We start from the raw sequence: 22,946 nt of genomic DNA on the forward strand, positions 1-22,946 counted from the left end.
AAGAAAACAATTACCAAATTAAATTTAAATTGTTCGTGAAGGTATAAACCAAGTCATTAAATATATGTATGTACCTCAAGTAAAGTAGATTCTGTTAGTCTCTTTTCGTTGAATAGTTTTTTTCCGCTGGAAGATAATAAAAAAAATGAGTTACATGTAAATGATGACGGTAGATATAACGCTCTTTCATCATTCAAAATGGCCACCAGGTACGTCACCACGTCATGAGCGTCACTACGTGGGAACGTCACCATGTCTAGAACGTCGTCACCCTTGCTAACGTCACCACACGTCGAGCTTGAGAACACAGGGACGCAATAGCCTTGAGAGAATGGAACGGTGGAATGCACGCGCAACCGTGTACATTCAAGAGGTAACTGCCAATGTTCAAATAACAATATGTTGCAATGAAATCCGGTGAATTGATGAAAAAAAAATAAGTGTATGCCCCAATCTCTTCACAATTTCAGGGTCATTCTAGCAGCAGCACACACTCTGGCTGTGATATTTTAAAGTTCACTTTCTTCCTTTTCTTTTTTCAAGTCGCAAACAGCTGTACACATGTAGCCACTATCAAACGTAATAACGCTGGCACATGAACATTGCACATTCAGTCATGACCAAAATTGGTCAGCTTTCACAGTCATGCGTAGTTCTAAGGTCGATTCCTTACTTTATGCGTTTTCTTTGTTATCCTTGTAAGCACACATTAATTCTCGTTGCACCAACGGAACAAAATGTTCACTCTGCGCTCCTCCACTGCTGCTAGCTGATCGTCACAGCAAACAAATGATGGACGGAATGCTTACAATGCAAACATTCTCCCCCAGTCAAATGATCTGCGTTAAATCCATCATTCTTTTGCCCACTACGCCACCCCAGTTTGGACCCAGCCATATGCAAATCAGTTTCAACCCTGTGCCCCATGGGAACAGTCCAGACCGAACTGCCAGGCCAGGTCCTCCCTGGACCGGAAACAAGCATCCTGGGACAGGTTTCAGAGTATGTCACCCTTCTTCAGCCAGGCTTGCTTGAATCCAGTGGCACAGTGAGCAAGGGACCCACGTCTGGGCATACCCATCCAACTTAGGGCGAAAAGTGATACAGTAAACAAATGATGGACAGAATGCTGACAATGCAAACATTCTCCCCCAGTCAAAAGATCTGGGTTAAATCCATCGTTATTTTGCCCACTATGCCACCCCAGTTTGGACCCAGCCATATGCAAATCAGTCTTGACCCTGTGCCCCATGGGAACAGTCCAGACCGAACTGCCAGGCCAGGTCCTCCCTGGACCGGGAACAAGCATCTTGGGACCAGTTTCAGGATATATCACCCTTCTTCAGCCATTTGTTTATTGTAACGCTAGCTGATCGTCGCCATCTGTTGTAATCAAAGATGCTTCCGTAAGTTGATCAATACGAAATAGGTATTTTATTCGGAGCGCTAGAGACAACGTTGGTGGTCCCTCTCCAACCAGCAGACAACTGACAGGCAAGGAACACAGCTATGTCATGGAGCATAGCAACACCAGAACTAACAGTGGAATGTTACATTTAAAGAACAAGATACATTTAAAGAACAAGATACCATAATATAAACTCATGTACAAATACAACAGGGTGCATACCCCGTTGTTTTGAGTCTTGTGCCAGGGCAGGGTATTGTGCAGGTCTTTCTATGATGTCTCCCTACTTGAAAGACTAAAATAGGTATAAGTACTGCACCTCTGACACATGTACTCAGTTCACTTTTGGGACCTGAGGGGACTCTGCCAGGAAGAGGAGCTTTGCTTCAGGAGCAACTGCCACTCTGCTAACTGCTTTGCTGTGTTGGCATGCTGCCTGCTGATTGCTGTGCTGTAGTACGGACTGCCACTTTGCTACTTGCTTTTCTGTGTTGGCCTGCTGACTCTGGTCTGAGCAGTGAGAAGGAGGACTGAAGCTCATCCCTACAACCTCTAGAGGAAGCTTAAGTTACTTCAAGGGCTTGTTGACTTGCCCAGTGCTCACAAAGTCTCAGGGCCATCAAAGACTTTATTTTCACTTACACGGCTACCAGACTCTGCCATCCTTGAGGCCGGCAGCTGAGTTCTGTAAAGATCGGTGCTTGACACTTCCAAAGGCAGTGACTCCTACCATGACTGCCAGTGGAGCTTGGCTCCCCATGCACCAATACCAGTGCTTGCCTCGATCTGTGGTTGAGCTCTATGCTTGGGGCTCCATTGACCCCTTAACCCATGCTTCATTCCAAGTGGCGTCAGAGTCCAGATGAAGAAACAGTGCGTCCCTCACGGACGCCGCATTCCTTTCCCTAAGCATTGCCGGGGCAATGTATATGCCAGTGGAGTCCGGATCCAGAGCAGCGCGTCGCACGCAAGTCCCATTTTCCTTTCCCCACACGTAGCCAGGGCAACGATAACGCCAAGCTGAAACCAGCATGTGGTCCTGAACCCGAGGCCGACAACCTCGCCAGTAAAACGTATTGTGTGCACCCTGGACCTGTGAGGTTCCTATAGCTGCCCTACATGCTGTCGCGGGCGGCTAAATCCCTTAAATTGATCAAGTCCAGAGAGAACTGCAGAGTTCCTCAGTTCTGGTGTCTGTTTGTAACAATGGCACACAGTAACTTTGAGAAGGCATATCTATTAATCCCACTCGGGATCTGTGCAAGTGAAACCTACTAATTAGGCTTGATTTAAACACTGTTGTTATCGTTATACTTTTGCAAAGTGCATATCTTGAGATTCCTAAATGGGATGTTTTTTGTTTTGGTCTTTTTGTGGTGTTTTCACTGTGTTACTGTGTATTGTGATGGACAAATACTTTACGCATTGCCTATTTAGTTTGGCCTGACTTCTCTGTACCAAGCTACCATAGGGTGAGCACATGTAAACTTTGAGGGGGATGTTCTCAAGAACGTGTGATAACTACCGCAAAAGTAGCTTAACGCAACTCTTCACATCGCAGTCTATTGCGGGAAAATAACACTGTGTTAACGTGGTATTCACAACACGACAGTACCATGCGATAGACCCATCATAATGCGACAAATGAACATGTTAAAATCAATGCGACGCCGCAAAAATGTGAAACACAACGCAAAAAAAGCGGCGACGACGCAAATCATGATACAGAAATCAGCGAAAACCAGCCACAGGCCTGCAATCCCATGCGACATGCGGGAAAATGCACTACAAAAGTTGGGAAAAAAACACATACAAAAGCCAAACAACAGCGAAACACAATGGAGGCAGCCGGAGCAAGTGCAGAGGACAACCAGAACCCCATCCCCCCCCCTCAGGACCAGCCTGGGACCTCAGGGTCAGGGAACGGCAAGGAGAAGAAGAGTAGGAAGAAAAGGTTCAGTCCACAGGAAAACAGGATCCTGATAACTGAGGTGATGGAACACCATCAACTACTGTTCGTCACCTCCACTGTGTCACTGGCAACTAAAAATGGAATATGGCAGTCTATCGTGGACAAGGTGAATGCAGTCGGAGTGCTGAAGAGGACAATGGAAGAGGTCAAGAGGCGCTGGAATGATGTCAAGCGCAAGACCAAGCAGAAACTCGCAAACAACCGGAAGGCAGCAGTGTAGACTGGAGGTGGGAGCCCAGCGCCACAGGAGGAGCTGGACGAGATGGAGGAAATGGTGTCCACAGTCATCAGTGGGGAGACGGTGGCAGGAGTCGGGGGACTGGACACTGCTCAACATGACCGGACACAACAGCAACAGGGTGAGTAACGACCAGGGACTGGGGGGACGGGGGGAGATGGGCATAATGGCACACATGCACAAGTAAGCATAGCACAGCTGCGGACAAACCATGCCCCAAAGTCCCAACTCCCACCAAGAGACCAATGCATCCAAGTATGCAACATCTCAGCACTGTATAAGCACAGAAGTCAGAGGCACACCGCATGTAAGGGATAAGGGGCAGCCAAATCAGAGCTGCAGGGGCAACTCCCCCAAAATGCGGCACACACACATCACCTGCAGAGCACATCAACGTCGACAACGATGTGGCACAATCTGCAACACGTCCACCACAGAACAGAGGACACAACTGGTGTCGCTTGTGTGCAGAAACTGGCCCATCACATGTGGCCTAGCAGGGAAATGTGAATTGATATGTACAAGTGCAAACACACATCTGTGATGTTGTCGGAATGTCCACTGTCCCGCACCATAGAGGCAGCTCCCCACAGTCACAATGTACACTGTCATGCAGTCTGAATGTAAACATGTACAAAGCGACAACATACATGTGAACACAATGTTAAACTGCATCTCCCCTTCACATTGCAGAGGGAAATTCAACACCTCCTGCAGAGCAGTCCCAACCTCTCTTCTCTGATGACGAAAAGGACCACAACACCTTTGACTCTGACGCCCTTCAACAACTCGTGGACAGCCTCCGCAGCCCACTTCCAGTAGCAGGTCAGCCCAGCTGCTACGAGGAGAACCCACCCCCTGCACAGAACATGCAGCAGGCAGCACCCACCACCACGGCTGCCTCCCAGGATGCCCACGACGAACACATGGCCTTCCAACGCCATGTGTTGGGGTGCCAGGAGAAGCTGGCTGAACAGGTGCAGGTGGGGTTCAACCGCATGGCAGACAAACTAGACGCCATACGTGGGTGTCTAAGTCCCATCAGGGACCACTCACAGTCCCTAACAGACACCCACAGTCCGCTCCATGCCCTCCAATGAACCATGGCTGACATCGCCAGAGTCCTGACTCTGCGACAAGAACGACTCTCTGGTCAGAGTGGTTCTTGCGAGCTCGCCCGGGAGTTCGGACTCATGCGGAGAACATGGATCGGACGCGGGCAGAAAGATCGGCTGCCATGGCTGCACACGAGCGAGAGGTAGCTGGGTCCCTCAATGCCATAAAGACCCTCCTCATGGCAATGCTGCCACAAGGCCTGGCGCTGATGCATGCTGCTGCTACCACTCCATCCACATCCCCGGCCCCTGATGTGTCAGTGCCACACAGTGCTGGAGACAAAACACCACCACCCACATGTGAGGCACCTGAAACAGCAGAGGACGAAGATGTGGATGAATCTGCCCTCATGGTCAGAAGGAAGCGGTAGCATACATCTCCGCCATACGGCCTGTTTCTGGTTGGTTCTGCCCTCTGCATCATCACCTTCCACTGTCCCCCGATGCACCCTGCGACACTCACCTTGGACCTCGACATGGACTGCCATATCCTGTTTGGTCACCAATGACACAGCTATCAGACTGCGGACTGGGCTCCTCCTCTTCTGATGTACTTCTCATTCCCTGAAGGACTCTGGCTGGCCCTACACGGGTTGTCAATGTGGCGTGGGGTTTGCATGGCCCTGTACTGCTCCAGCTACGACACTCCATTGAATGTGCATTAAACATTCATTGTCACACCGATGTGTCATGTCTGTGATCTTGCAAGTGTGGAGGTATGGATGAATGTAGGGTCAATGATTCCCCCTTATGTCCATGTTGCACATTGCCGATTGCGTTCCGGGTGGCGCCGACACTAGAACAGAGACACACGCATCCGGGGTCATTATTCGCACCCTTATGCTGGACTGGCATGCGCCAGGCCAGCCCACTCCGCTTACGCTCACAGGGGGGGACGACAACGCTACATGTCCAGGTGTTCCCTGTAGGGATCTGCTGCTCACAGGTCTAGTTGTCAGCATGCCACAGCCACTCCCTCAAGGCTGGTTCACACCCATACCACATCCATTCAGCACCAGCGTCACAGGACATGTGACCCTGCCAATAAAAAGGGCCTGGCACCATTTCCACTCTGTCACTGGGTTTCTCCGTGTGGGTATCCTTTCTGCCTGACAGCCTAGGGCCCTGCCACAGCACATTGCACAGTGCTGGGGGTGACATGATGGCGTCCGCACCACGTGACTCAATCATAAAGGGTCCATGGCTTGCAATGCACAGACTTGGTGGCACCTGATACACTGCGGCAGGCACAGGCACACAGCCACGGGACGGTGTCTTTTGGTGCACTGAGGTAGGGGCACCGTAAGTGCTGTGCGGGTGTGCAGCCTGCGATGATGCACCGTCCAGGCAGTTTGGAATGGTGGTATTGGTGTGAGCCCTGCTGGACCACAGTGTAGGCCTGAGCCAGCGGGCAGTGGGGGCCTACCGCCACGTGGCCTCGCCTCGCAGTTCACAGAGTTCGTGGCACCTCTAATGCTGAGTGGGTGTGCAGCCTGCGATGAGGCCGGGTGCATGGATATGTTCTCTGTCATAGTGAAATCAAGACCCAGAATCAAGTGTGTGACCTGGTGGCCCACAGTGCGGGGCTCCATGATGTGGAGGATGCCATGGTCGCGGGCCCCGGGCTTGGAGATCCCACCGGCATGTGGTGGGCCCTCTTGGAGACACGCCGGTGGCGGAAGGTGAGCAGGGAGGCCTGGTTGCGCAGGGGCGGGCAATCATCACTGGGCAGCGGGAGGGGCTGGGGTGCAGCAGCCTGTGTGCGCAGGGGCGGGCAAGCACGGATGGCGTGTGCTACTGTATGGACTCTGCCATTCATGTCTCTGGCAAATGTTTCAGATGAGGGACCTGAGAGACTGCAGTGCTTACAGGGACGTGGTTGGAGACACACCAGTGATTGCAGATGAGCAGTGAGGACTGGGTCTGCAGTGTCGGAACTCTCTCACCCTCTCTTTCTTTCTTTCTCTCTCCCTCTCTCTCTCTTTCTCTCTCTCTCTCTCCCTCTCTTTCCCTCTCCCTCTATCGCTATCTTTCTCTCTCTCTCTCTCCAGGCTGTGACTTACAGAATGCCCAGAGAAGACCCGCCCTGCCTCTACAAGATTGTTGTTTTTTGTTTGATTTGCAAAAAAGTTTTTATTTGGATTATATGATTTGGATGTATGATTTCCATTTTTCTAGCCGCACCTGTATGTTAGGTGTTGTGATTGTGCGACTTCAGTCTATTTGTTTGGTTCATGGTTTCGTGGTGTTGATGTGCATTCTCTTTGTCCAAAGAGAGGGGGGGGCGGGTTGTGGGGTCCGGGGGTGGTGGCGGTAGGTGTTGTCGCCCTATTGGGTCTCCGGGCTGCATGTTCAGTTGCTCGGGAGCATCTGTTGTTCTTCATGTTTGGCTCTGGGCTGTGCTCCCTTGTCTGCTGCCGGTTGTTGTCCGACTTTACACCAGGTCAGAGCAGGTGTTAGTTTCCTGCTGCTAACGCGCCTTATCGCCTGTTTTGTGATCTTATCGCCGATGTGGCTGGTTGTTGAGAATGTCGTGGAGTGGTGTTGTCGCGGCTGTTCGCTCAGGAATGCCTACTCTGCATCTCATTAGTGATAGTTGCCGGGGTCATCTGTGGCGATGTTTTTAGGTCTTGCCTGAGCCAGCGCGCATGCGCTGTCCTGCAAGGCTTCTAGTGAGGACTTCAAACTCCGACCACATGCTCGTGCGTGTGCTTTTTCACGCTATTGGCCTTTGCTTGCGTCTTTCTAAGAAAGACAGCACGCAATTGGCCAAAGGCGGGTGCATGTCCCGCCTTCTCTCTCCCCTGGGCTAGGGAGCTCGGGAGCAAGCAGCAGCGTGACCGGGTGCCAGCTGCATAGCTCGCCTTCCTTGAGGTGCGTGCGCACCGCGCTTGTTTTCAAGCGCTAATACCCATTTTTACCACTTTTTACTTCCTGGTGGTTTGTGCTTGACTCCGTCTATGCGCTAGTTAAAAGAAGTAGAGATTTAGAACAACCACTATCGTTGCTCTATTTAAACACAATGTAAGTCAGGAGCCTGGAAATGTTTAATCAGCTGTAGTGATTTGGAACAACGAGTTTGTTATTACCTGCCCGCTCTGCGTCTAGGCACACGCAGAGATCTGTGTGCTTTCTCCACAACACGCCCCGCCCTAGTTGATTGTTGTCCTTTTACGCAAATACACTTGGTGTGTGGCCTTTGTTTTCCCCAGGGTTCACTGGCCAGGTAGAAGGGAGGAAGCAGGTGCTCGGCATAACGCCATTAGCAGTTCCTGATCAGTGCGCGTGCAGGGAAGGCACACGGCGAGAATCTCTGCCGCGGGGGTCTGTAGCGGAGCGGGCCTCTAGTCAGGTGAGTGGTCAGGAACAAATCAATATGAGGGGGGGAAAGTGGCGAATTCGATGTTCTTTTCTTCTTTTACATTCAACTGCTCTCGCAATGTGTTCACTTGTGTATGCGTTATGGTAGCAACACCGAACTGTCGGAGAGTGTAGGAAGGTGGAATCTGACTGCATGGTTACCCCCACTTTTTTCCTGGTGTTTTGCTGGTTTTCGACTTAGTCTGACTGGGATCCTGCTAATCAGGACCCCAGTCTATCTGCTTACTCCCTAAATTGGTTGTTCATGTACTTTAGGTACACTCCATATTGGATTCTGGGGTACCCTTATTAGTCCCTAGTATATGGTATACTGTGTACCCAGGGCATAGGTACCCCAGACGCCTCTCAGGGGCTGCAGCATATATTATGCCACCCCTGGGAGACCATTCAAAATGACACCACAGGTCTGCTACAGCAGCCTGTGTAAGGTGGTGCATGTACTCCTTACTTAGATATAGGTTCACTATATCTACTCCATATCACTGCACATATAAAGTTAAGTCCTATGGCAGGCCTTATCAATCCTGAAGGCAGGGTGCTGGGTTTTATGTGAGAGGGTGCTCCTTCATGAGCAGAGCCCCACTGCAACCTTCAGAACCTATATTCCGGGGGTTGTTTGTGATGCAGCCAACCATATATACTTAAGTGCATTATAACCTTGCTGTAAATGCTAACTTTAAAACGGCTGCATGGAAACATGTCGTGTTTGGTGTCAAACACCTTGGAATCATACAATACCACACCAGTAACTGGTGTGGGTGGTATGATTCCACCCTCCTAGGGTGAGAAATATGACAACACCGGTACATCCGGTACCAGCTTTCTCGACCCTGGCATCACAAGATGGATGCTGCCAGCCACAGACACGAGTCTGCCCTCCTGCTGCTGGATGAAACACCGGCAGGGGAAGGCTGGATAATAGGTTTCCTGTCACAGGGAGGTGCAACCACCTCCCAGACACCTTTAGTGTATTGGGACAGGGTGGGTGCACTCCGAGAGTGCTTTGATGTCTGCACTGGGGGCACATTTGGTGTCAGGAGCCATTTGCTCCTGCTCTGGCACGAAACTGGACAAAGGACGTGGGTGTCCTTTGTCCAGAGCCACCCCTCTGTCCTGACCCTCCCATAGATGGGTTCCCAGAGTTTGTCCCACCCCTTCCTTGGGTATAAAGTAGGAACCCCTGACTACAGGACTTTAGATTTACCTGGTCGAAACTCTGCTACAGAAACCAAGTACTTCAACTGTCTACACGACGCTGCATGACTGAAGAATCTCCCCTGGAATAAAGGAGTTACTCCCCTGAAAGGCAGGCACCTTAAACGCATCTGACCGGTTTGCATCTCCCGAGCTCCTGAGGACTCCGAAGATTTCTGCAACACAGGAGCTGGGTTCCCAAGTGTCCCCGAGGTTGACTAGTCCTCTCAGCAATCCTGAGACCCGCAGCCCTCGTGGGGACTGTGCAACCTGTACCCCTGTGCACCGTGTCCATTTGCAGCAGCATATGTTTTTCGGCGATCCCTGAGGATGCGCTTTGGGCTACTTGTAGTTCTGACCCTGAGCAGTAATTCCACTGAAGATTTCTGGCCTACACTCCACGAGTGTTCCATGGGCCGGTATTTTGTGATTCAGCTTGAGGTCCCTTCTCGATCCCTGGTCCGTTGGCCTGTGGGTCCCTTTGAAGGCAACTTTAACTTTCAGTGGGCTTCCCTAGTTGCTCCAGACGTGCCCTGACACTCCATTGTTTGGAGAGTCCCCAGGACCTAGCTGGTCCTCACCGAAGCATCTTTCCTCTGACAGCATGGGTTGCAGTTGCCAAGTCTTGTTGGTGTTCAATCCGGACACTGACCCCCCACCACTCGACATTGTTTGTGGGACAGGTCACCTCCGGACTTTGGTCATCGTTGATGTCTCCTGGTCCCCGTGGCTGCAGAGTCAAACTTCACCTCTTCTTACCTGGAACACCCGACATGGGTGGGCATTCGTCTATCATGCCCCTGATCACTGTGAAGTGACCCAGACTCTGTCCCCTCTGCTTTCAGGTTCTTCTCAGCTCCGATCCAGGCTTAGATCACACCGGACACTTCTCATCTGCCCGGCAGCAGCACTTCTTAGCATCACGCCATTGAAATCAACTAGCGTTTCCGACACCACTTGACCCCTATGCACCCAGCTTCCCTGGTATAGGTAACGCGGGTACCTCGGTACTCTCAAGGGTGCTGGCCTTAGAACCTCCCATGTTCCAAAGGGTTTGCTTGAAGTCCTCTCCTAAGTGTCCTTAATCTTCAAAATTCCAACCTCGACTTTCCCATAGAGTTGTACGGAGATCGCGGCTGTGTTCGCACACTGCACCCGGCCTCCGTGGGTCCCCTGTGTCACTACCTTGGGTGGTTCCTTGGGGTCCCAGCGATTCTATGTGCTCTAGGCACTGTGTCTAGTCAAGTCGTGGTTGTTATACCACTATCTTAGTATATGGTTCGGTCTCCCCCTAGAGCCTGCTGTGAATTGTGCTATTTACTGTCGTTCTAGTGCTTTAATATTGTGTGCCTTGTTCTCTAACCTCATAAAGAGGTTTGTAGAGAGTGTTTAGTAATAAATACATATATTTTATATATTCCTTTTGTGGTTGTCCTTTCATTTGGTCATTCAGGAGGTTATAATCTGGTAAACCAAGCTGCTTTACATTCCTTCGAGACTTAGCCTGAAGGCTGCTCTCCATAGCTACCACTAGTATAGCTTTCAATAAAGGTTGTCTTTAACCTAATCATCAATAAGGGTCGTTTGGACTGGTGCAAAGTGCCCACTTTAACTAGTGGACAGCATATACCAGGCCAACTTCTCACAGAGAGTACGTTTTTTGTGTGTGCAATGTGCTTTCTTATACCGAGTTCATGCCAGACGACTTTATGGAGGTGGTTAAGGATCTCGGCTTCCTATAGGCTAATGTCATCGCTTAATTTCGTTCCCGGACTGTTTTATAGTGGGGACTCAGCCCCATATCATGAGAGTGCCCGTCAGCCCGTGTGGGGCTGTCTGTTTCTTCACAAAGCACCAAAGCACGCAGTTTCTCGTAGTTTCACGTTTTGTTTTTAACCTTAAAAGTATGGGACTGACACCAGAGCTGGTAAAAAGCTACTATGATGGCAAGGGCCAGTTGATAGGTCTGTCTTCTTGGTGTTATGTTTGCTTGTTTGTGGATGAAATTTCCTAGGTTCAGAGGTGGTGTCTTTTCCGCCTGAATCCATGTTGTATTTCAACGCCCCTCCTTCATATGGCGTGCAATCGGTGCCCAACGCGTAGCGTGTTCTTTCTCAGTCACAACAGAGCCCCCTAGTATTCAAGGGTGTCGTTCTCTACGGTTCTTTAAACGGAAGGTCGCTCAACTGCAGCGCTTATCTCTTCAACGACCAGGAGATGCTATCTTTCAATAGAGACAATAGTTAAAATGAATTGCATCATCCTGGTGGTAGGCGTATGTGCTCGAACAGCAGTCTGTCAGTTGTCTCTGAATTCCGCACCTGGAGTCGAGAGTCGCATTCACATAGCCCACCCACCAAAATTCCTCTCACTCTTTTAATCTCATTAACAAATTACACCTAGGTAGGTGTACTGCCCGAAAAGGTTTGTGGTTTGAGTCTAAGCCAGTCGTGTGCATTGTGGTGTTGAAACTGGGTTTTCGGGTGTGCTGGTCAACTGCCTCACCTGACCATAATGAGGGGGACTCCTGAAACATCCTGGTGTTACTTAAAGAGCAAATGTGGGAAAGGAGTAAAGCATTTTATTCTAGGCAATAGGAATCTGCATCCCGGCCCAACACCTTTTTTAGGTCTGGCTACATGCGTTCTTCATCGATTCAAACATGGACTTGTGGCATAACCTCGCTCTAAGTCAATGTGGAGTCTGTCTCCAGTCCTGAATTGTTCCCCATCAATCAAAATAATTTCAGGTGTTAGTCCAATTAATTCAATTGAAGTAAAACAACTACAACACCCAGAAGGCATTAGATTATGATAAGAATGTCAGGGCCTGGAAACATTACATGTAATGACCAAGAGCTAGGTAATCACCCTAGAGGGCTTTGAGTCACCCCCCTTCAGCCATTAGTTGGTGTTGGTCAGCTGCCATCAGTAATTGCTTGGAGAAAGTGTCATTCATGTTTTAAATAATGGTAGAGGAATATTTCAGTCTTACAGTTTGCAGTTGCCTAATAGGTAGCAGTCCTTTTATTTTTGTTTTCGCTATTAAAACATAAATAAATTTCGTTGTCATTTACAATGCCATTAGCTTAAACTCGCATAAATGCGAGACCTATTGCATTGCAAATGCTTGTTTGAGGATGCTATCGCCGGAAAACTGGTGATATAGGCTGTTTGCACCAGCTTGTGAATGGGGCGATAAATTTATTGCCAATTTGGCTGCGATAAAGTGCCGATAACTCAGCGATAGCTCCTTGAGAGTATGCCCCTTAGTGCGTACATCACTTACCCTGAATAGTGTGGTGGTGCCTGCCTGGCCTGGGTGTATACCTCAGCTAACCAGGAACCCTATTTCTAATAGGCTGCCTGCCTGAAATAATCAGATCTCCATTCACAGTTCCTGTGGATATGCAGGAACTGGCCATAGAGTAGGTTGTTCTTCACCCCTTGGGGTGGTGGCTACTGTAAGATAAGAGGGTATTATGCTCTGTGAGTTTCCTATATTTCAGTACCCAGTTTGCCTTCGTAGACTTTGATGGTAAAGTCAAGAAAAGGTAGTGAAGAAATGCTGGAGCATATCATGCTCCTAAAGAGACACCTTTGCATTGTTGCAACTGTTGTCCTCAAATTGGAAAAAAATGTTGATAATGCAATTTCAGATAGCGTGGAAAGGAAATACGTGGGTACTTGTGGAGCTGGTCTGGAATCCCAAAGTGAGGTGATGATATTGAGTCCTTCATCCTCTGGAATACTAGTGTAAAGTGACTTGATATCAAGCCCTGCAAAGAGGTTATTCAGACGATCGAGGTCAAGGCATTCAGTATGATTTATTAAGTCCATACTGTCACATACAAAAACCTGCGATCAGGATATTTACCTATTGGTTCCAGTACAGACCTACAGCTAGATACGATTGGTCTTCTGGGTGGTGCATGGTACTTTTATGAATCTTTGGCAGTACGTATATTACTGGTGTATGGTGGGTTTTGTTATGAGGATATGGGGATTCCATTGTGGCTAAGAAATCCTGCTTCTCCACCCTATTTGATAATTTGTAAGATATTGTTTTGAATCCCTGTAGTGGAATCTTGGTCTGAAGTGTAAGTGAAGATCGGTGCTAGCAAGTTGCTGGAAGTAGATGAAGCTCGGTGTTAGCAATTTGCTGGAGGATCTCATTTCTGTAATCACAATGATCCATAATAATACACCCACCCTTATCAGCCGGCTTTATAATAATGTTTGTATTGGCCTTAAGGGAACTGAGGGCAAGTCTCTCTGCTTTGATAAGGTTATAAGGAACATATTTAATCATATCCTTAAGCTTGGAGATCTCATTAAGGACAAGTTTTTAGAACGTAAGTTCTTCACAAGACATTGACAATCTAGGTGGGTTAAAGGTAGAGAGTGGGTGTAGCCCTGTCATGTCTTTAATAGTGTGATTGGATTTGTCTGCAAAAAAGACATGTAACCTGATCTTCCTCAAAATTTGAAGCAAGTCTTCATGTAACTTGTAAGGAAATGCCTCTTTTTGTATAGTCACCTATGAGTTTTTTGACTGATGCTGCTGGTTTTTCGACATTCCAAGAGAGCCCTGAGGCCTGCAAACCAGACCTCAGTGCCAGTGCCCTGCCCCTAAAATATATGTTGAATTGGCTGTGCGCAATTGGAAATTGCTAACTTACCTGTAAGTCCCTAGTGAGTGGTACCCTGGTACCTAGGTACCTTAGAGGGGTACCCCAGGGCTTGCAGCACTGGTTGTGCCACCCTATAGGTCATCCAATAAACACAAGCCCCCCAGTCTGTTAAAGATTGTAGGAATCACTGTTAGCATGAGCTGTAAGCCATTTCGTTCTCGGCAGCCATTTTAGTTAGCCATGTGCTTTCTCCTTCTTCCAGAGCCTTGCACATGCTCAGAAAGACCTGTAGCTGCCAGAATGCACCTGCTCCTAGTGTGTAACTGTCAGGCTGTTCTAACTAATGTCAGCAACTCATTACTCCTCCTACTGGTTGACTGTGCATTTTCTGTATGACCATCTATGCGTGTAACTCTTCTCATGTGTACTTGTACCGTCTCCTTTTGAGCCCCTGTGTGGGTATAAAAGCCCCTGTTCTCTGTACTCCTTAGAATGGCTCCTACAGTGGCCTGAGGGTACTGTGTGACACAATCTCCCTCATGTGAGGTTAATAAATGCATTGTTTTTATATTACAGCTTCTGTGCCAATCTCTTCTTTGTTGGTTTAAAGGACCAGGTGTATCAGTGAACCCCTAGAAAGGTTTTTATTTCTTCAAGTCAACCACTGCAGACTGGTAGAGCAGTCCTGCACTGCTAGCTTGACTTTGCCTTTGAAAGCAATAGCAAAGCCACCACATTACCTGTAAACGTGATTAAGTCACCCCTCTGGCAGGCCTACCGAAACCTAAAGGCAGGTTGCAACATATGACACAGGCAGCCATGTACTGTACATGTTGTCACAGTAAAACCTGCAAAACTTGGTCGCCCAATTGGCGAGTACAGGGTAACATGCTGACCTCTCAGCTGTGCTAACTCCCGAACAGCGCAACTAAAGTGGGCACTCCAAGGAACACAAACAACTTGTTACATTAAGCCTGATTTGTATCTCAAGTCGACATTAATGTAATTTGTGGCAGTGTACAGCTTTAGCAAAGCTGCCACTTGGTTTAAAACTCCTGTACCTTCTCAGGCACACATGGAGCCTGCTACAGGCGACAGCCCTCTGGTCCCCTGGAGAGACGCTAAGGACTCTCAGGAAGGAGAACAAGGAGAGATTGCAGGGTAGTGATGTGTCACCTCCCTCATGCAGTAAGCCACTTCAGTGTTAGTCCCAAAAGGCAGGCTTCAAATGTGAAGCCACCCTTGAAGGGCAGATGTGTAAAACCAGGGGGGAGGGCTACTCCATTGTTAAGGTAGACAGGATGGCACTGGAGGCAGAATGGGAAACAAGTTGCCAAACTGGTTTCCCCAGGGGCATGTAGTCTGTGGTAGCCACAAACCGGGGTGGGCTAGGGAGATCTGACCATCAAGAGAGGGGTCCCACTATCTTGGGAGTGGGCAGAATAGGGCATCCTGGGATATGCAGATGCAACACTCCACAGGAAGAGGTCACAAGGTGGGAGGAAATCTGGTAGCCCTTTAGCTACCACCCACATCTTGCCCTAAAACCACTTTCTGAGCATCAGAGGGGCATCCCTGGCATACAAACCTTAGATCTCGACCGACTTGGAAGAAGGACCAAAGAAGAAATACCCTGCTGTACCGAGGGCCCATCAAAGAGAAGCTGTACTGTTGAAGACTTCACCTGGTGGCCAGGGAAGAGAGAGACTGTGCCTGCCGTGTTCTGTTCAAGGAGAAGCTGTCTTCAGAGCCCAGTCAAACCCAGAGACTCCAAGGGCGAGCTACCTGGCCTCCTGTTCTCAGAACAGGGACACAACAGTTGAAGACGCCTACCAGGGCAAGTTGTGCCTTGAAGACTTTGGGCTACCATCTCCACCGTGCAGTACTAAGGAATAGCACCCGATGCACAGAGTTGCACCCGAGTTCGCTGAACCAGGGTGTGCTATCGGAGAGTTGCTGGGACCCTTATAGGGTGAGGTACCGACCCAGGAACACTAGCCCTCTGACTGTGACATCTGGAACCTGGCAGTTCAGTAGCAACCGGACTTCAGCCAGACCGAAGAGGACTTTGGGGCATGTCGACCCTGCCAGCAGGACCCCCTACCTCTCTTCATTGACAAAGGAATCCCTGCAGGAAGACCTGGGTCCACAGTATCCTTGGTGCATCTTCAGCATCCTTTATCCCTTGCTTCAAGACCACTCCATAGGAATCCATTGCAACACAGCTAAAGTGCCTGGAACTGCTGAAGGACTGCTTGTTCGATTAAGGTAACTGTTCTTGAGGACCTTGCTGATCCCCCTGGCCAGCTCCCTACCAGAGTTGGTCACCCTAAGTACTTCTAACTGACCGCATTGACACTTACCTAAGTTTTCTTTGAAAAGGTTGATAAGCGTCCAATTTGTTGACTTTGCCACGGCTTGTTCATGTTTGAATGAAATTGCTTTGATTTACTATTGCTTGAAAAATCAATTTTTCCTGAACCCTCCAGTGGAACTTGTTTGCTTTAGGCTCTAAAGTCTTACAAAAATATTGTCTATTTATATAAATCAGTGTTGGATTTCTTGAGTGTCATGTCAGTTTCATCTTCAATTGTTTTGGTGCTGTTTAAATGCTTAACACTTTTTTCTCTGTGTAAACCTTGCTGCTCAGTGCCACAGGTACTCAGGGTTGAGTTGAGGGTTTTCCAGACTGTTAGACCTGGCATCATTGGCGTAGGCCTCCCTTCCTCTTTTCGCTTCCTAACTTTTATGTTGGCTGGATTTAGATGCTCTGGGCGCTGTGCCACTGCTAATCAGTGCCACAGCGCGAATGCTCCCTGTGTAAAGATGACTGTATGAATTGGGATAACCATAATTGGCGCGTTTGGTTTACCTGTCAGTCCCTAGTATAAGTGCAGTGTGTGTGCCCAGGGATGGTAGACCAAATACTGCTGGTGGGCCTGCAGCCCTGATTTGCGCTACCCACTGAAGCAGCTTTTAAAGTATGTTTCAGACCTGCCATTGTAGTGTCTATAGGCAGTCCAGAACTGCCTTTGTAACTGTGAGGGGCACCCACTTCCCAGCCCCTGCACCTTCCCTTCGCACCATGTAAGACACCCCTATGGCAGGGTGCATTGTCTGTGACAGGAAGAACATGCCTAGGTCTGTGTAGCATGTTTTAATAGCGAGTTACCCTCCATTTCACTGTTTACTATTGTGAGGCTATCCGCTCTCATAGGCCAGAATGGGCAGGCTGAGTCTTACATTCCATAATCCTACCTGACCCCAGGAACCTGATAAGAAATTCGAATTTGATATGTTTAAGCTGAGGACATTGAGATACATCTTTTAGTAAGGATCATTTGTATATCCCATGTTCGAAAATGCTTCTTCTAGAAACGAGGGATTTTCTTGCCTAAGCTTTCCTGTAGGCTTTGCTAGTATGTGTATTGGCCGTCTGGTTTTGGAGCAGCAGGGCCAGCTGGGTCAGACCTGGCTGGAGAGAGATCGGCATTCAGAGTATGGGGAGGGGTGACTCTTTGATCTGAGCAGGGCCGTGCCTGGCAAGGTGAATGATGGCTCCACCTCCCACTGGGCACCAGATAGCAGACCCCCTCATTCTCAAAGGGCAGGATGTCACCTCGTAAACCAAGTGCTCCCCGACCCCACCGAACTGGTTCTGGCTGGATTCAGTGATTTGTGACTTTAGAGAACAAAGACTTTTTAGGTATAAAACGCTGCGCTGAAACCTTTTTCAAGTGTGTTCCTTCTGGATGTCAAGACGAAACTCTGTCCGAGTGAATAGAGGAAAGGACTTTGAAACTTTCACCAAGCTTGCTGAAAAAACTACCCGAGGGCCTGAATTGAGAGCGCCTCCTGCTGAAGTCTCAGTGACATTAGACTTCATCCTGTCAGCCGTCTGAATTCCTGTGCGAGGAATTCTACTTGCAGGTGAGGCCTCCGTCGAGTAATGCGGAGCCTCTAGTTCTACTGTAAGGAACGCAGACTTTTAACCCTTGTTAACTCCATGTGGGCCGCCGCAGCTATGAGAGAGCTGCCGCCGCTGAGAGCCCGCCTTAACTTGTACCTTCGGAACCTTTGCTGAATCTGTGTGGGCCGCCGCAGTTAAGAGAGAGCTGCTGCCGCTGAGTGCCCGCACTTGTGTCTGCTGTGCATCATCGTGACTTGTCCTGTGGGCCGCCGCAGTTAAGAGAGAGCTGCTACTGCTGAGTCCCCACACCTTTACCAACTTTGCATCACCGTGATTTGTCCTGTGGGCCGCCGCATCTAAGAGAGGGCTGCTGCCGCTGTGTGCCCGCACCTTTGCCAGCTTTGCTTCATCCTGATTTGTCCTGTGGGCCGCCTCAGCTAAGAGAGAGCTGCCACCGCTGTGTGCCCGTACCTTGTTCACCATTGTCAAAGAATGTCGCTATCGTCTCGTGGGCCACCGCAGCTAAGAGAGAGCTGCTGCCACTGTGAGCCCACCACGGAGCTGCACGACGAGAGTCATCGCCACCACCAGCCCAGCTGCCGCAGCCGCATGATGCTGCCGCTGAGAGCCCGCCTGTCCCAGAGTGCCTGAATCATTGTGCGTGCACGCTGCTGACCACTGCAGCCAAGAACTGTGGTCGCTGGGAGTCCGCCTCTCACCGTCTCTGCTTCTTCGAGAAGCTGCGTGCTGTGTCCCCTTCCAACGGCAGATATCTGGTGCGCAAAAAGTTGTGTAGACCCAGGCCTTGAACTAAGTCAGTGCCACGTTCTAGTGAATACGTTATTGCATTTTTAAGCCCATACCAATTTACGTGCATTGTGGCTTATTAAAACGCTTTTGAGTGTCTTGTGTTAAACCTTAGATAAAGATACTATTTTTCTATACTTACTTGAGTTGTGTCCTTTTGTGGTGCCGTTTTGTAGTGTTGTCATAGTCAGTGTACTATCCAAAGTGGATTGCCCAATTGGTAGTACTTTTGTCTTGTTTGTTTCTCACCGTGTTACTTCTAATATTAATTGCTCTGTCCATGACCCCTGTCTTTGCCCCAGTATGCTGTATTTTTTTTTTACTTTTAACTGTGGAATTGGGGGCAGGTGAAGTAGTAGTTCCTTTAAGAGGGTCCTCTGTTGTGTTGTCAGAGGATTCCGAACATGTGATCGATTTTAGATTTTTAAACCTACCCCACAGGCACTGTTGTAAAAGCTGGCATAGCCGTATTCCTAGTTTCAAGTAAGTACTCATATCAACTTACCCTGGCAGTAATTGATTCAGTCTTACGTGCTGCCTCGTATATATAGCCCTGGGCGAAGTTCGCAGAACTCTGCAAGGTGACTGAAAAACTCTTCCACGTTATGCGGAGTTCCGCAAGCAGCTAAGTGCATTAGGTCACGCCGTTCGTGCAGATTTTTAGTGACAGGTGTTTGTCCCACATTGGAGGGCACAATGTGCAGCACTGTACGGCACTGCTTCTTTCTGCTGCTTGAGGAGATGGTCTAGTCGAGCGGCAGCTTCATTCATGCGAACAGTAGGCTTTTCAACGTGAGCAGTTGTGACCATCCGTGACCGCCCACTTTGAAAAATCTTCCTGGGAGGTGGTCTAGTGTTGGATTTTCCTCGCTCGCCAACTTAACTTTGGCGAGCCAGAGCGAGGAAAAAACTCCACTCCGTCACGGAACTCCGCGTGCTGCGCAGAGAGCGGAAATCTCCTCAAACTCTGCGAACAGAGCAGAGTTCACCACCTAGGCCTACTTATATACCATATGCATTTATTCGATTTTATTTCCCTTTCAGACACTCCTCGATTTACCTGTAAATTGCATGGGTTCATGCACACAGAACTTTCTTCCGCCCTCTTCCCTAATTTTGTGTATACACTATTGTTCTGGTATACATCTACATAAGATACATCTACATAAGATATCCCGGTAATTTTCCTCAATGCAATATAGGAAACCTTATTCCTTATCAAAGATTTATTATTTAGATTTAATTGTATTTATATATATTCTTAAAAATTGTAGGATCAAAAATTTCTTTCATCTGATGATGACCCAGGAACTCCACCTTTGGGTTGAGTGGTGTTGTAGTTTTGTGGCAAAACCTTTCATTAAATTATAATAGCCATCTAGGAGCCATGCTCAAATGGTAGCGTTTGCGGCACCATTTATGTTTGGCCGCCATTTTAGCCATGATCGAAACTAATTTCTCTCTGTCCCTGCTGAAGCAACTTTGATAGTTTTCATTTCTCCATGGTTGAGCTTTGCTGTACTAATGAATACACGGTTTTATTAGCGAATACCTTTCCCAGTAGATAGAGGCCTGCTCCCACTAGTCCAGCGATGGGCACAGGCAAGACGACCTTGGCATAGAGATAGTGTTTGCCCGGTCTCAGGATTGAAACTTATCTTTCTGTACCTCCTTTTTGTAGCTTCCTCCATCTGGAAATTTCCAGTCTGGGTGTGCCTTCATTGGTTCTGAATCGTACGTAATGTATAACCATGTTTTCTGATATGAGTCCTTCTGCAGCATTCCACAGAGACTGGGCAGAGTGCGCTCCACTTGAGTGTACCTGAATAAATATACTTGGTTTGTATTCTCTACTGTCTGACCGAAATTTAATTTGTATAGGATGCTGAGAGGTGGTCGCGAGTGACCTGGGAGGCCCTAATCGGGCAACTTCCTTCAGTTGGCACCCGAACAGGGACTCCATCCCCTCCCGCAGACGGGTGGGGAGGTCGGGCCATCGTCGGGTCGGACGGATGGATCAGACATTCCTGTACGAGGAGCATTGTTTGCTCTCAGCTGCCTCTTCTGTCCCGCCAGACGGTGCCTCGCCCCCAGGGGTCATCCCGACTGTGGTCCTGAATGGCGAAACCCTTGTATCTGACCGTTTGGTCCAAAGAGTCGGCAGTGGAGAATACATTTGTTTGACCTGTGTTCATGGGGTGAGTTTGTTTTGGTTCTTTGTGGCTATGGTACCATTTTAGTTTGTATTTGGTACGGTCTGAATACCGATTTTGGTATAAAGTGTTTGTGAACACTTTGCCAGGCAACATAACGAATTTGGCCCACTTTTGAAAATGCCTGGATTTAGTAGGTTTTTGGTTTCTTGTTGTCGTTGTTGCTCTGCAGATGCTCGATTGGAAGAACATCAGCCGGCGCCTCCAGAAGGCACTCTGAACTTTGATATGTATATGAAGCATGGCCTTGGCCCTACTATGTTTAGTACGCTATGGCACAAATATACGAGGGACAATGCCGAGTTGCAGTGGCCGCTGACGGGCACTTTTGATGAACAAAAAATTGGGTTTTTACAGGAGAAGTTATTCACAAAAAGAAGCAGACAGTCTATGTTTGATTCTCTCCAAATGTGGCAAAAGGAGGCTAAACAAAGGCGAATTAAGGCAGATAGGGATTGAACATGAAGATAGGAGGTTTCGATTGAATATTGATAAATCTAATGTGGTCCATGAAGAAAATGATACATTTGTGGAACAATTGTTAGATACTCTACCCCCACCCCCATGTGCCCCGCAGAGGATATATCCCGCTCTTACCTCACAGGTTCAGCTACCCGGTTCTTCCATCTCTACTGTTTCTGCTTCTGGCACTGTTGATCGGATTGTCTTGGCTACGGCACCTCCTGTCCTCTCTTTGCCTTCACCGTCTGTGGCATCTATGACTGTTAGTACCCCTGCAACACCTATTGCCTCAGCGTCTCTTTCGCCATCTCTTACACCTGCGACGCAGCCGGCAGCGACGTTAGTGCCTGCTACTTCTGTTTCTACTCCCACTGTGTTCTTCCATCCCCCGACATTACCCAGTAGTGGGACACCAGTACATGGATTCCAGGATAGAGACTGGATGAAGTTTAAAGAGCGAATGGGTCCGTATGTGCGATCGGAGATGGTAGATGCAGAGAAAAAGGTAGTGGCTAATCAGGCTGCGCAGTGGGCCAGAAACCCCATTTATGGTGTGGAAATGTGTGGAGTGTGATGAAAGATTATGAGCCTTCTGTACAACAGCATGCCCTTAAGCATATGTCTGCTACTTTGATCGGTCTTTGGGAGAAGTGCTTTAATGATGCAGCACCGCAAATTCTATATGATATTATGGATCATGTATACGTTACTGATATGGCACCTGGTCATGTTTTTGGTAATGTTGCGACATTGGTTGCTTATCAGGGTAGACTGCTTGAGAAAAGCCCCACTCCGGTATCTCAGTTCCCAATGTGGGAGGTTCATCCTATTTATCACCCTGAAATACCAGAGCTAAGAAATCAGCACAATGTTGTTACTAGACCAGGGTCAGCGGTCCGATTCTAAGAGCAATGGGTTTATACTCCATGGAAAAGGAGTGAAGTTTTGTCTCTTAAGACTCAGTTACATGATCCTTGGAAGAATCCAACTGCTTATTATAAAGAACTGACTGAAGCTGCCTCTTCTACGGTGATGACACTTTCTGATATTGAAATGTTCTTTGGCTTACTAGTTCCGGTGGAAATTTTGCGACAATCGCACACACAGGATCATGCTGAGGAATCGGGTGGCACTTGGGATCAGATAAAAGTATGGGATCAGGAACGGAAGCCAGGTGATAAGCCTAGAGTGGAGATATTTCCTTTTCCCGGCCGTATCATTGCATTCGCTTATCCCTCTGAGGAAGGTTGAGTGGGACAAGTTATCGGCTTGCCGTCAGAAGAAAGATGAGAGTGTGTCTGATTTTTTCACTTGGTTTGAGGGGGTGTTTCTAGATTATACTGGACAGGATTTATCAATTGAAGATGGTGTGTGACTGTTAATAGATTGTTTTCCAATTTGCTTCCTGAGAATGCGACCCGATTGCAGGCTTCCAAGAGCACCTGGTTCACATCTTCCCCTTCTGTTATTTTGAATATGGCGCAGTATTATGAACACAGGGAAAATGAGGATAAAGAGAGGTCATAGAAGAAGCACAAGGATTTACAGACAAAGGTGTTATTGGAGCAGGCTTCTAGGGGGAATGGTAGGGGACGTGGTGGTTCCACCCGACA

General features: G+C 48.5%; 1 protein-coding gene across 1 annotated transcript in view; it reads left to right on the plus strand.

Moving 5' to 3' along the window:
• The first annotated feature begins 235 nt into the window (after positions 1-235).
• Positions 236-22,946, plus strand: part of LOC146857472 (uncharacterized) — a 66,071-nt gene continuing 43,360 nt past the window's right edge. The window contains exon 1 of the transcript XR_014979580.1: positions 236-373. The gene's annotated coding sequence lies outside the window, so the exon portion shown is untranslated. The remainder of the gene's footprint in view (positions 374-22,946) is intronic.

Source organism: Triturus cristatus, chromosome 3_2 (genome assembly GCF_964204655.1).
Source record: "Triturus cristatus chromosome 3_2, aTriCri1.1, whole genome shotgun sequence".
In the NCBI taxonomy this organism is placed as follows: domain Eukaryota; kingdom Metazoa; phylum Chordata; class Amphibia; order Caudata; family Salamandridae; genus Triturus; species Triturus cristatus.